We start from the raw sequence: 15,703 nt of genomic DNA, 5'->3' as shown, positions 1-15,703 counted from the left end.
TTGGCTTAATACAAGGTCCAATTATTTACAGGTCTTGAAAAATAAGTGCATTTTTAAAATATTATACAGACTTAATGATTAATGCCTCCCATTGATTTTGTCTAAAAAACCTCATTACATAATTTAAAAAAAAAATTTTTTTTTTTTTAGATTTATTTATTTATTCATAGAGATGCAGAGGGAGAGAGAGAGAGGCAGAGACACAGGCAGAGGGAGAAGCAGGCTCCATGCAGAGAGCCCGACGTGGGATTCGATCCCGGGACTCCAGGATCACGCCCTGGGCTGCAGGCGGCGCTAAACCGCTGCGCCATCGGGGCTGCCCTCATTACATAATTTTTCTTTGTAATTTGATGACCATAACTGTTTGGTGTACACAATTTTAATGACTACAGCATCTTCTTTGTAATGTGTCACAACAGTATCATAAAATTTCATTGTAAGAACTACATTATTCAATCTTTTTTAAAAAAAATAAAAGATTTTATTTATTTATTCTCAGAATATTTATTTATTCTGTGTGAGAGACACACACAGAGAGAGGAAGAGACATAGGCAGAGGGAGGAGAGGCAGGCTCCATACAGGGAGCCAATGTGGGACTCGATTCTGGGACTCCAGGATCATGCCCTGAGCTGAAGGCAGAGGCTCAACTGCTGAGCTACCCAGGCGTCCCAACATTTGTTCAATCTTAACTAGAATTTATTTCTTCCTATTGCTTCTTAAACTTGTTGCTATTTTCTTTCTTTAGTTCATTTTTATGTTGCTAAGTAAAATTATCAATGTTTTTTAAGATATCATGATTAAATTGATCAGTTTCCAATTTTTTGCATATTTAAAAATACATTTATTATTCTTTTTTCTATTGAGGTGTAAGTGAAATACAGTAAAACACACAAATCTTTTTTTTTTTAAGATTTTATTTATTTAGTCATGAGACACACACAGGGGGAGAGAGAGAGATTGCGAGAGAGAGAGAGTCAAGACAAAGGCAGAGGGAGGAGAAGCAGGCTCCATGCAGGGAGCCTGATGTGGGACTCGATCCCAGGTCTTTAGGATCCAGCTCTGGGCCAAAGGCAGGCACTACACCACTGAGCTACCCAGGCTGCCCAGAACTTTATTATTTTATCTTCAGATGCATATTACCTCTCATACTTGAGTCATGCATGTTATATGAAAACCTCATCTAAAACACTGTTATGCATTGAATGAATGGATATTATAAATCAAAACTATGTTGCTGGCACTACCTCAAATATCTGTTTACACATATAAATGATTACAGGTTCTTAGTACAAAGAAAAATTAAAATAAAATATACCGTATACCTGTTCTGATGTGTCAAATATAGCCTTTTTTTTTCAAAACTCAAAATATTATACAAAGTATATACATTTAAGAATACTCTGATATTAAAACATGATCCCAGGACTCCAGGATCACGCCCTGAACTGAAGGCAGATGCTTAACCTCTGAGTCATCTAGGCATCCCAAAACACACAAATCTTAAGTGTACAGTTCAATCAGTTTTAGAAATGCATATGCCTATGTGACTGACACTCTTATATACATTTATATCACCTCAGAAATGTCACTCAAGCCCCTTCTTCCCCAATTTCCCCATCATCACAAAGTGGCCACTCTACTGGTGATTTTATCACAGATTAATTTAACTAGTCTATAACTTCATATGTATTCTTTGTTCTTTTTTCCATCAAATGTGTTTTTGAGATTTGTCATGTTGATAGATTTAGCATTTTGTATTTATTTCTTGCTGAAAATACTCCATTTTGTAGGTATACCATAGTTTGTCAATTCAGTCTCCAAACTGAGATATTTGAACTTTTCTAATTTACCATTTTTATTTCTAGATCTAATTTTTTTATTTATTACAGGATAAATTTCCAACTTGCAACTTTATATGTTCCTGATGAGGAAAGCGTGATTGGCCAGATGCCTTTTCAGGTGGTAGTTTAGTTATCCTAATATTTATCCCGTTGTGTTAATTCTGCACCTTGTCTTGCTTGTTGCAGTTGTTATTATTGTTGTTGTCTTTACGCTTGGAATTTTTTCTGGACTCTGCTGACAAGAATGTTCAATTTCTCAGAAATCTTTTTAAATTTAGATTGGACTTTGGGTTTCTTTGTTTGGTTCCTCTTCCTCTCTCCTCTAACTTCTTAGTGTTTTCGAGAAATAATTTAAATTCCCACATTCACTCATGGCTCCAATCCAATACTTATATAGATTTTTAAAAATCTTTCTATCATATCAGTGGGAATTGGATATGGGAGCAAAGAGAAAGCTATTCATTCCATTTGCTCTTTTTAAACAACAAGCTACCTCCTCATTGCATGCTCCTTATTACTTTTTATTGCAATTTCCTATTAACACGTCTTACCTTTCAGTATCCAATGACCTCAGTGAGTATAAAGTCATGTTTATCTTAAAAAAAAAAAAACACTTTAGGGGCACCTGGGTGGCATAGTCAGTTGAGTATGGAATAGGTTTCAGCTCAGGTCATGACCTCAGGGTCCTGGGATCAAGCTCTGCCTTGGGCTCTATGCTCAGTGTGGAGTCTCCTTAAGATTCTCTCTCCCTCTCTATATGCTCCTCCACCCTCTCTCCCTCTCTCAAATAAATAAATCTTTTAAAAATACTTTATTGATGTATGTATTGACATATAAAAAGCTGTACATATTTAATGACTACAATTGATGAGTTTAGAGATAAGCATATACCTTGAAACCATAATATATATATGTATATATTACATTATATTATACTATTATATTATAAATATAATGGATACAATAGAGTATATTATACCAATATAATGTAATTGGAATATTACTCAACCATAAAAAAGAATGAAATCTTGTCATTTGCAATGGTGTTGATGGAGCTAGAGTATATCATGCTAAGCAAAATAAGTCCGTCAAAGAGAAGTACCATATGATCTCACTCATATGTGTAATTTAAGAAACAAAACAGGATGAACAGGGGCACCTGGGTGGCTCAGTGGTTGAGCATCTGTCTTTGGCTCAGGTCGTGATCCTGGAGTCCTGGAATCAAGTCCCACATCAGGCTCCCTGCAGGGAACCTGCTTCTAACCTCTGCCTGTCTCTGGTTCTCTCTCTCTGTGTCTCTCATGAATAAATAAATAAACTCTTAAAAATAAAAAAATAAATAAACACATGAACATAGGAGAAGGGAAAAAACAAGAGGGAAGCAAACCATGAAAGACTCTTAACCATAAAGAACAAACTGAGGGTGGCTTCAGTGAAAATGGGTGGGGTAATGGGCTAAATAAATGATGGATATTAGGAGGGCATTTGTTGTAAAGAGCACTAGATGTTACATGTAAGTGATGAATCATTGAATTCTACTCCTGAAACTAGTATTACACTACAGGTTAACTACCTAGAATTTAATTAAAACTTGAAACAACAACAAAAAGGAGAATAATATAAATGATAGAAGGAAAATGTCAATAGTTTGTTTTTTACGGTATTTACCTTCCTTTAGGAGAAAATAGCATATTTTGGGAGCTTTATGTTTCATGAGAGAATTTAGGAACATTCAGATGGCATTATCTTTATATAAATTGTTGACGTAGAACTTTATGTTGTTATAGTTGTCTCCTTGCTATTTTTACCCCCAAGATGATGTTATAAAGGATTTATCTAAGATAATCATGTGGCAAGACCATTTTGTGTTATGTAAAAGTCTAATTTGTTGATTAATTTTTTTTTATTTACTATGCTCCTTTGCTTTCTTTTTTTATAAGGATTTTGATTGTTTAATAACAATTAAAAAGGGCATCAAATGTGGGTTACAAGAAGTCAAAAAGTTCAAAAGAATGACTAAGAGAAGCCCTTGTATACATTTTTGATTATGGAAAGATTAGGATATAGATGTATAGTAGTAAATTTCTTCTTATTATAGGAATTATAGGGTAGGGATTATATATATGTACACTTGGTAGTGTGTAGGGAATATATATATAATATATATGCACACATACTGTATATATATACATATATGTATATGTGTGCATATATATGTGCATATGTATACATGCACACATACTGTACTTAGATGGCCCTTGTGTATTTACACAAATAAATACACAAGTAAAACTTTAATCTTATTTAACAGTAATAGCCTCAATACATATCTATGTAGTTCATTTCTACTAATTTGTAGTAAGAACAGAAATGAGACATTATACTTGTCAGTAAACATGCTAAGGCATATTCCCTAAAATAAGTGATAGTCATGTTAGCAATATAACTGTGTAAATTGTTAGACCAAATTTATAGAATAAACTACTTTAAAGGATATTTGTGGTTTCTAGCAAAATCCTACTCTGGTCTAAGCATGTGAAACCCTCCAAAACTCTCTGACAAGTGATCTTACTATCTCAAATTGAGTGATTATACACATTAGCAGAGTAACTGAAGTCATTGTTGCCATGTGTGATATCATTCTGCCTATTGTTGAACTGAAATCACTTCCGTTTAAATGGTATTCATTGCCCCTTGCCATACTTCAACTCTTTAAAGCCTGTTGTAATGAATTGCAGGGGGAGAATCACAAAATGTCTCCCATAGTGAAAATGATATTACACTTTTCCATCAATAACCATGCCTACACTGATTAATATCTTCTCTTCATATATATTTTTGTTTCAAATATGAAATATAACTATTTTTGGCCTCAGTTTTATATATATATCTACATGGAAATACCTTGTAAAACACATTGTTTGGATTTGATTTCTAAAACATATTTTTGCTGTGTCTGAGTAAACTTGGGAAAGATAAACACAAAATTATTTTTTTGCATGACAAAACTAATTCCCAAAATTAAAATTAAGATAATGTCCAATATATTTGGGCTATAACAATTATGAGACTGTGTGAATTTTACATATTCTTTATTGGATGAACTTGGTTATTGTTTTATTTATATGAACATTGTTTTCTCCATTTTAACATTACTACTTTATTTTCTTCTTATGTAAAAATTACTAAATTGTGTTAAGTAATTAAATCTAGTATATTTATTTATTTATTTTTTTTAATTTTTATTTATTTATGATAGTCACACAGAGAGAGAGAGAGAGGCAGAGACACAGGCAGAGGGAGAAGCAGGCTCCATGCACCGGGTGCCCGACGTGGGATTCGATCCCGAATCTCCAGGATCGTGCCCTGGGCCAAAGGCAGGCGCCAAACCGCTGCGCCACCCAGGGATCCCTAAATCTAGTATATTTAATCTTCACTTGTGATTTGATTGGAGTAGCCAAGGTCTTTAAGATAAAATTTAGGCTCTCTAAATGTAGATTTTTTTCCTTACACATATTGCAAATATACCAAAACTTTCATACATTTTTATAACTAAAAGAAAAAGAAAAATCATTTGATGATACTTGCTCTGTGTCAGGCACTATTCCAAAATCGTGACCTACATTAATGCATTTAATCCTCTCAAGAGATGTATGAGATAGGTGCTATTATTTTCACATTTTATAGATTTGAAATGGCAACAGGGAAGCTAAATAACTTGCCTAAGGTGACATAACTGGTGTAGTTTGGCTAATAGCAGTCTGTTTCACTGTCCAAGCTATAGTCACTTCATTATACTAAAGGTTTTTACATTGAATTCCTATGAAAAACAAACAAGCTTGACATGACCACTGTATGATCTCTTCCCTTCCTTCCTTGTTACTATTTTGAATTTGAAGGTAACATTTAATTAACAAATTAATTTGGTATTTTGTAAGAAATGGACAGTTCTAAATTAATGATTCTGAAAAATAGAAAGCCCCTCTAGATAAACATAGCCTATATATCATGAACTGTTTACTATTTTTTTTTATCTAGTAGAGTTTGTTGCATATAATTGCAAAATAAATACCCTTCATCATCATAGCTCTTCCTGGCAGTTTTGGAGAGGTTAATGTATTTCTGACAATGGAAATTTACAGGAGGAGTAAAAGCACATTTTACTCTGAGTACCAGGCATGAAGTTAAACATTTATAAACTATAGTGGATCGGTATTGCATAGATTAAAATCAGGAAGAGTATTCTAACAATTAGACAGATATTCAAGTCTGATTGAAGATTTTTAGGAAATAAAAATAAAATAATTGGCACTATTAATAATCTTATTAACATTTTTTGGTCTAGATTCTGCTAGATTTTTAATGAAATATGTCTAGTTTTTTAGAATAAAGATAACCATTTGAACTGAAGATTTAATATAGTTAAACATTATCTTGTTATAACCCTTATCCTCTATTACAGGGAAGAATCAAGGTTTATAGCCCTCAATATTTACCAATTCTGTAAATTGACTATTAGAGCTATTACAAATGGTTTTCATGGTAGACAACAAAAACATTTTTTTAATACTCGTCATGTTGTTGAGACGCCTGGGTGGCTCAGTCGGTTAAGTATCCAACTTAACTTTTGCTCAGGTCATGATCTCATGAGTTGTGAGATCAAGCCCCAGACTGAGCCCTGTGTCCAGCTCCATGCAACTGGGAGTCTGCTTGAAGATTGTCTCCCTCTGCCCCTTCCCCTACTCTGTCTCTTTCTCTTTTTAAATAAATAAATGAATCTTAAAAAAATACCCTTAATATTGTCTTTTGATTACAAGTTTTTTCCTTTTTTTAAAGTTTCACTTACCATTTTATTTTATTTCATTATTATTTCTGTGTCTTGAGAAATTTTCCCTATGCACATAGTTGAGAAGATAATCCCCACATATTTTCTTCTAGGAGACTTGTATTTTTAGTTATGTTTTATTTATGGTATTTTAAACTAATTTTTTGTATCATGTGAGATAGGGGTTGAGATTCATTAATTTTAATATGGTCATCTAGTTCTAGCACCAATCACTGAAAAGATTTTCCTCCTTCATTAGGTTATTTATTTATTTATTTTTAAGGATTTTATTTATTTATTCACGAGAGAGAGAGGCAGAGACATAGGCAGAGAGAGAAGCAGACTCCCCTCAGGGAACCCAATGTAGGACTCAATCCCTGAACTCCAGGATCAGGCCCTGAGCTGAAAGCAGAGCTTAACGGCTGAGCCATCCAGACATCCCCTCCATTAGGTTATTTAATGCATATGTGGGAAATCAATGAATTATAAAAGCATGTAAATAATTTTATATTTAAATACCATACTGTTTCAATAATTGTTAGGTTATATTAAGTATTGAAGTCAAGTAGAGTTGGTCTAACTATTGTTCTTCTAGTTTAGGACTCGTTCATGACCCTTAGCTTTTCACATTTTCATATATACTTTAAAAGCACTCAAACTTATTTCTTTTAAAAAGGCCCTCAGAAATTTAGTTTGGAATTGCTAATATTAAACCTGCACATCAATTTACAAATAATTGAGTTTTTAACAATATTCCATCAACTAATCCATGGACATTATAAATCTTAACAATATTTTGTAATTTTCAATGGAGAGATATTTCACATATTTTGTTAAATTAATCTGCATTTTATTTTTGTCACTATTGTAAATAAATTGTTGTTTGTATGCATAAATACAACTACTGTTAATATACTAAGATGCAGGGGATCCCTGGGTGGCTCAGCAGTTTAGCGCTGCCTTTGGCACAGGGCGTGGTCCTGGGGTCCCAGGATTAAATCCCATGTGGGGCTCCCTGCATGGAGCCTGCTTCTCCTTCTGCCTGTGTCTCTGCCTCTCTCTCTCTCTCTGTGTCTTTCATGAATAAATAAAATCTTTAAAAAATTATATACTAAGATGTATGTAGTTTGTATATTGAATTTTACTTGTGACCTGGATAAATTTACTTATTAGTTCTAGTACTCTGATTATAGATTCTTTAGGATTTTCTACATGAACAATTTTGCTTTTTGTGGATAAAATCTGTTTTCTATCTCTGCAATTTTTGTGTCTTTTATTGCTTTTTCATGACTTATGGCATGGACAGGAGCTGTAGGTACGATGGTGAATAGAAGTGATAAGAGTGGACAGTCTTACCTGGTTCTTGATCTTAGAGGGAAAGGGTCTAATATTTCATGATTTATGTTTGATGTTAAATGTAAGTATTTTGTATGTGCCCTTTATTATATTTCAGAATCATTTTACATTTCTAGTTTGCTGATAGTTTTTATCAAGCATGGGTATTAAAAAGTTGTCAAAGGCTTTTTTCTGCCTCTATTGAAGTTGTTTTTTTCTTTTTTTTCTCTTTGGGATATATATTAACTTCCATTGTTTTATTTTCAAATATTTTTCTTTATGTTTATATTAACATAAATTAAGTTTGGTTAATTTTAAAACAATTTCATACTCACAGAATAAACTTAGCTTGGTTATACTGTATTATCCTTTTTATATGTTGTCAGATTTGTTTTGCTAAGATTTGTTTAGTATTTTATCTGTATTTGTAGGATGAAGACCCAGTTAATTATGATGTATTATTATTTTTATTTCTTGATGGATCTGATTAGATAATGTTTAAGTAAAGGATTTATGCATGATGTTATGGGGGATTGTTATATGTACTTTATTCTTATCATGCCTTCATTGACTTTGAACTCAATGTTGCTTGGCTTCAATAAACAAGTAGAAAACTACTCTCTAAACTTTTAAGGTTTGTAGAGTTTGTTTGTTTTAATGATTGTTAGAATTTATAATTAAACACTCCCCTCACATGGAAGACTCCTAACTCTGGGAAACGAACTAGGGGTGGTGGAAGGGGAGGAGGGCGAGGGGTGAGGGTGACTGACTGGGTGGTGGGCACTGAGGGGGGCACTTAACAGGATGAGCACTGAGTGTCATTCTGTATGTTGGCAAATTGAACACCAATAAAAAATAAATTTATTGTTAAAAACAAAAACACTCCCCTCCTGGAGTTTTTTTTGAAAGACATTTTGTTGCAGCTGCTTTTAAAATGCATTATTTTATTTTTTACATTAGGCTATTCTGATTTTTTGGGGGGGATTAATTTTGATAAATTGCTTTCAGTGACTATGTCAATATATTCTAACTTGTCAAATTTATTGATTTAAAGTTATTTATAAAATTTCCTTTGCTTATATTTAAAATCTGAAGGATCCATATTTCTATTTCATTCCCATTATTAGTAATTTGTGTTTCTTTTCTTTTTTTATACTAACTTGTTAGATGGTATACTTTTTAAATTAATTGTTTAAAATAACCAACTTCTTAAAAAATATCTCTACCATTTTGCTATGTCTTAATTTCTTGATTTCTAATGTTAGTGTAAATTTATTTCTATGTGATTACTTTATAAGTTTATATATTATCTTTAACATTTAGTACATTTAGTATAAACAGTTTGCAATTTTTGAAGAATGCATGTATTCCTTTTTGAACAACGGGTTAGTTATAAATGTATTGTTTAGCTAATAACATTTGTGGCTTTTCTAGACATTTTAGTAAGAATCATTTTTATTTTTATTCAGTTTTCTGAAAATATCAAGAATTGCTTTATTGGCCAGCATATAGTCCATCTTTGGGAACAGTCCATGTGAACTTGAAAATATTTATTATGCAATTTTGGGGTGAAATGTCTGTAAGACTCAATGAAACCAAGAATGTTGATAGTGGTATGTAACTTTACCTCATATTTTCCACTTTTTTCAATCAAATAATGAGAGAAGCATGTTAAAATCTTCAGCAATGATTGTGGGTTTTATTTCTCATTCTACTTAAGTGTTTATCTTTGTATTTACTATGAAGCTCTAGTACTAGCCAAACAAAAATATATTATTGATTATTGTCTGCCTGATAAATTGACCTTTCATTATAAAATTTCCCTTTCTATCTATGGTAATACTCCATTATTGAAAGTCTATTTTATCTAACATTGATACAGTGACATAATTTTTTATGTACTTACTATTTGATACAGTGTAATTATTTTTCTCCTTTGTCAATCTTTCTAGGTCTCTATTTCTAATATGTGTCTATATTTAATGTGGATCTTGCTTTTAATTCAATCTGACAATTTTATCTTTCAATTGCAGTCTTCATTCTCTATTTTATGTAAAAGTTGACATAACTGGGCTTAGATCTACAATTTTGTTCTTTTTAATTTTTCTTGATAAATTAATTTTTGCATTTGGGTTTGTTCAGAATTCATCATACAAACTATGCTAGTATTAACACTTCAAGTATTTTCTCATCATCTCAATAACATATGTATGCCTGTGTCAAACCCACTCCTCCTTCCCTTTTTACCCAGACCAGGAAATTACTCCTGGACTTTAAAGTGGCTGCAAGGTTTGATTCCCCTACCAAAGGCTCATCCATCTCTGGAACTTAATTTATCAGCCATATGAGAATATGTTGAGGAAACCTAACTCAAAATTGGAGTCAGGAAGCCATGAAAGGAGAGCTGTCAAGCACATAACATTTGGTGTAGTTTGCATAGCCCAGCAGAAAGAGGGAAGATTTACTCTCAGGGCAATAGCAGGCTATAGATGCACTGCAATAGTCAGCTGCCCTGGCCTGCACCCAATGAGAGGGCACCACCACTTCCAACTGTCATTTTCTTCCAATGAACTTTTATTTAAAAGAACCTGTCTCAACTTCCTCTTTTCATCTATAAAAGGAAGCTCTCCTCTGTTCTCTAGACTTGCCTATAGTTCACCACAGTTTGCTTGTAATTGTAATTAAATTGTAATTCCTCTGTTATTTCCTAATAAACTTTATTTTGCTGGCTAAATTGCTTACCTATTTCTTTTAAAAGGTTGACAGCCATCTATACAGTTTTTAAATAACTTGAAACAAATACATTATTTTCAAGTATATCTTGTCCTTTCTTATTGCTACCAGAGCTATGGTCTTTTGTGACTTTCTAAATTATAATCAGACATGAGTATCTTATAATTAGATATCTCCTCCAGCAATTTTTAAAAGAAAGTTATTGTCTCTTATAGAAAAACAAATAAAATGAAACAGAGTTTATAGTCATACAGCCCTGGGCTTGTCTCTTAGTTTCTTCATTTTCTACCTGTGACATGGAGAAGTTACTTAATTTTCATAGCTTCAATTACTATACCTATAAATCCTATTTATTACAACCAACCATATATTATTATGAATATTAAATAAGATCTTTTTCTTTTTAAATCTTTATTTATTTACCATACTCACAGAGAGAGAGAGAGAGGCAGAGACACAGGCAGAGGGAGAAGCAGGCTCCATGCACCGGGATCCCGATGTGGGATTCGATCCCGGGTCTCCAGGATCGCGCCCTGGGCCAAAGGCAGGCACCAAACAGCTGCGCCACCCAGGGATCCCTAAATAAGATCTTATATGTAAATTACTCAGACTGTTCCTAGACTGTGGTAGAAACTCAACAAATATTGAACTTTTGTGCATACATAAATTTAGATAATTTTGCATAAGTTTATATCATAAAATAAATACAAAAATATTACATTTTCTAAAACTTAAAATTGATCAAAGTCTCATGCCACTCTGTTCCCCATGCCCACAACTATGGTAGGGCATGAGCAATGGCAAGGCCCTGCTCAGCCTTCCTGCCCAGCTCCTCCACAGCCTCTACAGGCACCCGTAGCCACACCCACACCCATAGCAGTCCACATCCACGTGTCTTCTCACACCTTGTCAGTAGGCAGTGCCCAGGCTGAAGAAGCGATTCCACAAAGCCACTCAGAAGTGAGTGAGAAGTTTGGAGGGATAGAAGGAACCAAGTTAGATGATGACTTCAAAGAGATGGAGAGGAAAGTTGGAGTCACCATCAGGGCTGTGATGGAAATAATCATCAAAACAACGGAATACCTTCAAGCAAACCCAGCTTCTAGAGCTAAATGACCAACACCATGTCAAAAATCTGCAGCCAGGAGAAAAAGCCATGGTATATCCAGGCAGAAGTGCTGCTGGCAGAGGCCATGCTCAAGTTTGGAAAAAAGTTTAGAGATGATTGTAACTTTTACCTAGCACTTGGTAAGGTGGAGAAGCCATTCAAAATCTCTTAGGGGTTTAAGACTCTTTGGTCATGGAAGTGAAGTGGAAATTCATTGACCTTCTTCAGAACTTTCTTGGCAGAGAGCTGAGGGAAATTCAGCATCATCTATAGAGGTTGGATGGTTGAAGCCTGGACTTGGATTATGAGAAGAAAAGACAAGGCAAGATTCCAAATGAAGAGCTCCAGGAGGATTGTGAGAAATTTGGTGAGTCTCAAAAAGTTGCTGAGCATGTTCAACAGGTGAGCCAGCTTTCTGCACTCTTCCAAGCCCAACTGGAGTACCATAAGTGGACAGGCCAGATCCTAAGCAACTTACCCTCAGATTGGAAGAAAGAATAAGACAAGCTTCACCTCAGCCTACGGGGAATATATTTTTTGTCCTAAAAATATAAGTATTCATGTTAATTCTCTTTAATTCAAAAAGAAAATCCCTGAAATTATATTTTTGATACTAACATTGAAAAAAAGTATTATCCTCATTGTTAAATATATCTTTACTTCATCTATCTCTCTACTCTTCTCCCAGCCTTTATTGGAAATAGCATATTCTAATTTTCCGATCATAAAATATTTCAACCCCTAAGTCAAACCTATTATGACATATCAAAAATATTTTTCTTGGGATGCCTGGATGGCTTAGCGCTTGAGATCTGCCTTAGGCTCAGGGTATGATCCCGGGATCCTGGATTGAGTCCTGCATTGGACTCCCTGTGGGAAGCCTGTTTTTCCTTCTGCCTCTGCCTCTCTCTGCGATCTTGTAAATTAAAAAAATCTTCAAAAATATTTTTCTTTAATAATTTAAGTAGAGTATTATATTTATTTGTACATAGGAAAATTAATAGTTATGTTTTAAGACAACAAAACAACAATTAACATTTGTAACAAGGAAGTCAGTTAATATACGTAAATATGGTTTAGGATATATTTCCTTAGGAAGGTGGACTTATGTGTACTTAAAATCTGAATTTGCCTTATTAAAGATATTAGTGGAACAAGCAATTGAACATTTGAATTTCACATGTCTTCATTTCAGAATAGATATATGCTTATAATGAAAACTGCTGTCATAGTAACATAACTCCATACTGGTCTTCAAATGGAAATATAAAAACAATTGAAATTAAGAACTACATTTTTTTCTGTGTCTGGCAATTCAACATACATACATGTATTTGTTTTCATGCAGATACAGACAAAAACCACACAGCCACATGCAAAGTATACATTTAAGGGCTTTATGGTATCAGAGTAATAGCAAAACCAAGAACACTTGCTTTGAAGTACATAGTTCAGATATGTCTCTTTAACAATTTAGAAGGTCATTTTAATTTAGAATTATCTAAGGACACATAGTATTAAATAACAATAAGCAAGCATTGCATAATGAAGAATATGTACTAATATTTAATTATGCATATGTATTTGTGTATGAATTTGTATACTTAGTAAAGTACCATAGGTATGTCCTTATAATAGCATGTGTGACTAGGTTAAGAAGTCTCTCTTCCAGCTAATGGGCTTCTGACATCTTTTGTCAAACTCTGGCAACTTTACACTCTGCATATGGGGGCAGCAATGTATTTGGAAGCAAGGGCACAATAATTGACAATAATTGATTTTTCCTAAAACTGATTATAGAGCACACACACGCTTTTTATTAACTTTATTAACTTTATATGTTTACCTCTAGTGACTTTAGCATGCAAAGTGTGATACTCTTCTACTACTCTTTTTTTCCACCACCTAGGGAGCAACACGTTTTGCAGCCATTACAGACAAGTGAAGCCAGAAATTTCCTTCATTCTGATTAAAATTCTCTTTTTTTAGTTCTCATAGTTCTGTTTCTTTCTGGATCCATTTGATTATTTCTAATCTTAGTGATAATGTTTTGATTATTCTCTATTTACAGGTATAACCCCTCAGAGGTTAATTCTTAAAGTGCAGATGTTATGTCTTACTTATAAACTTCAATAATCATGTTTCTAATGATACAGCTATTTTAATTATTCAATTTTTAAGCTTACATATTTTGCAAATTTTTGAAAGAACAGCTTCAAGAGATTTATTTCAAACTCAACAGGCACTCGTCAACCTGATTTTGGTGTAGGGCAGTCTTTTTATGTATAATATTTCATTTATTCTTCATAAACTCTATGACAAAAGCATTGATAATCATGTTTCTCATATTAGATGTGAACCTACCGCCCTGAAATTTTAACTCATCTGAAAATCTGTGAGTACTCACTACTGTGCTGTTGTGTATTTATATGGCTTTATGATTACAAAGGGGATATCCTAAGTAAACCATTGTACAAAAATAGCCACTGCACTACTAAAATGCTTCTTTCTAGATATTTTGCTAAATAGTTCTTGCAACAAATTATTCTACTGCAAATGAATTGTCTATCCTGAGGCTATTTTAATTCCTAATACCAGCACTGTACTGACATACTAAGTATTATGAGTTCTTATTGTCTCCTTCTGTTACTGCTTTGCTAGGTTTCTTATTTCATTATGATAAATCTACCACATATGGAAATGGTTTCCTCTTGCATGTATGCACACACATTCACACACATGATGGGACATGTGTACATGCACACAAATTCACACACACACACACACACACTTCTTATTTTTTTGATCAAAATATTTGGATATAGGTTAGGAGAAATCCAGTCTCCTTTGGGTAAAACCCCGCAGATATTTGATAAATACTACAATAAAACTTAAGTCAACACTTAATTTAAAATGGAACATACTCTATAAAGTTGGAGCTTATGAAGAACAAAGCAAATGTAAACAATATTCCAGATTTCCGGCCAACTAAAATTTCACTGACATCTTGTAGGTGGATAAAAAAATCAATAATCTCTATAAATCTTACTGACTTCATACCAGAGGGACAGCATCATTTATTAAAATGCTGAGAAGTTGATAATGATGATGATGATAAGCAAAATGGATAATAGTGTCTGGGATTTTGGAGGCCTTCCACCTACACTTTCTGCATGTATAAAGAGAAAAGCAAGCATCTGGCATACCAGATGGTTTATATTTGAGATGCCCAAGGAAAAAAGACTATGGAAGACAGAAAGACATGTTCCTACTGATACTAATAGTTTGGTATTCAAATTATGCTATAAGCATTTTTTCTCTATAGGAGATTAATGTTACTATGCATCAAAAAGAAATTTTAAAAATGAACTCTTAAGGCAAGAAGCATAGTGAATATAAATGTATTGTTCTTTGAAAGAACTGAATTCCCTAATTATCTGAGGAGGTTTACTAGTTCTAACAGTATTATTTTTTCCAACTTCTGGCCAACCACAGCTCAGTGTAGAATGGCCCCTGTCAGTCTTTACTCTGCTCATGTTTCTTCCTTATTCAAAACATGACAGATTGATCACCCTTATTTTGTGATGTATTTTAATGTTTGTCTAAAGAAGGATTGTCTCGCAAAATATATAGGCTACTATGTTCTTCAGTAGGTATTTGGCTCAGGGCACTTCTCAGGGCACACAAGTCCTGTATTTTAGCACCCATTGCAGAGTAAGACTCTTCCCTGGGAATTTTCTCAAACAATGGGATGCTTGAACACCAGCCACTTAGGCCATTTAAGAACACAAGGGATCAAGCACAAAAGGGATTTTAGGTTCTTTTAAACATTTGATAAAAAGAAAATGAGAAAATTGACC

The 15,703-nt window shown here is 33.5% G+C and overlaps 1 pseudogene; it reads left to right on the top strand.

Annotated features, from left to right (window-relative positions):
* The first annotated feature begins 9,360 nt into the window (after positions 1 to 9,360).
* LOC144316679 (endophilin-A1 pseudogene) lies at positions 9,361 to 12,397 on the top strand (annotated as a pseudogene).
* Positions 12,398 to 15,703: the final 3,306 nt, after the last annotated feature.

Source organism: Canis aureus, chromosome 7, assembly GCF_053574225.1.
Source record: "Canis aureus isolate CA01 chromosome 7, VMU_Caureus_v.1.0, whole genome shotgun sequence".
NCBI lineage: Eukaryota > Metazoa > Chordata > Mammalia > Carnivora > Canidae > Canis > Canis aureus.
This window is presented reverse-complemented; position numbering and strand designations above follow the sequence as displayed.